Raw genomic sequence first — 1,007 nt, 5'->3', positions numbered from 1 at the left:
ATACCCAAAAAGATATATATGTGAGTCAACGCACAGTCAAAGTCGGCAACACTTTCAAAAATTGCTGATGCAATGACCGCGAGAATGGCGTTGCTCGACCGGTCTCCGGGCGCCTGCATCTACGGCGTCGTCACGCCGCAATAACGCGCGTCATGAGAGCCCAGGTCGTCAAAAGGTGCAAATGACGAACAATCGAGACGAGCTCAACCGCGAACACGCATCTGTATGATAAAATGCACAGTCAAAGTCGGCAACACTTTCAAAAATATACAATGAAGAGCACCCGAACCGAAACGCGTCCGTAACGGTCGGATGGTTCGTCGGAACTACACGTTATCACACGTTACAATTCATAAGCATTCGTCGAAAATAGTCGACAACAACCCATAGTAGGAATAGAGACCTAGGTTAGAGATCCTATATGGAGAGGTGGGCCAATGTCCGGCCATAGAACTTATAATACGTCATAGAACTTATTATAAGTTCTATGTGTCCGGCATGATGTGTGAAACCGGAAATCACGTGATTTTGGAAATGCGCGCTAATATATCAACGCCAATTTCGAAACATCACGTAACACTACTTGTTTATTATAACTTTGTTAACTCGAAAGTTATAATGAATAATTATTAGAAAAAGTTTATTTTTCGTAAATATAGAATTGTGGATAAAACAGACAAAATAGACAAAAACGTGCAAAACGTATTAAATTCGAATAAAAAAGTTGCTTTCCATTTACACACAGTGATACAAAATCTAAAGTAATATGAATATTTTATATTTAAACAATGACTTTACTACTTATTTATTTGGTGAAAACTTATCGCATAATAACACAGATTTCTAACCTCATATTAGTGATATTTAATGTGAATTAACAAGACTTGATAAATCATACGATCTCGAGTTTGTGCAGATTGTTAGCAAAAATCAATTGAATTGGTAGAATGAAAAAAAATAACACTTTTAAGTTAATTTACATATAAAATGTATGTATGTATTTATAA

Source organism: Cyphomyrmex costatus, unplaced genomic scaffold (assembly GCF_001594065.2).
Source record: "Cyphomyrmex costatus isolate MS0001 unplaced genomic scaffold, Ccosl1.0 scaffold1128, whole genome shotgun sequence".
In the NCBI taxonomy this organism is placed as follows: domain Eukaryota; kingdom Metazoa; phylum Arthropoda; class Insecta; order Hymenoptera; family Formicidae; genus Cyphomyrmex; species Cyphomyrmex costatus.
This window is presented reverse-complemented; position numbering follows the sequence as displayed.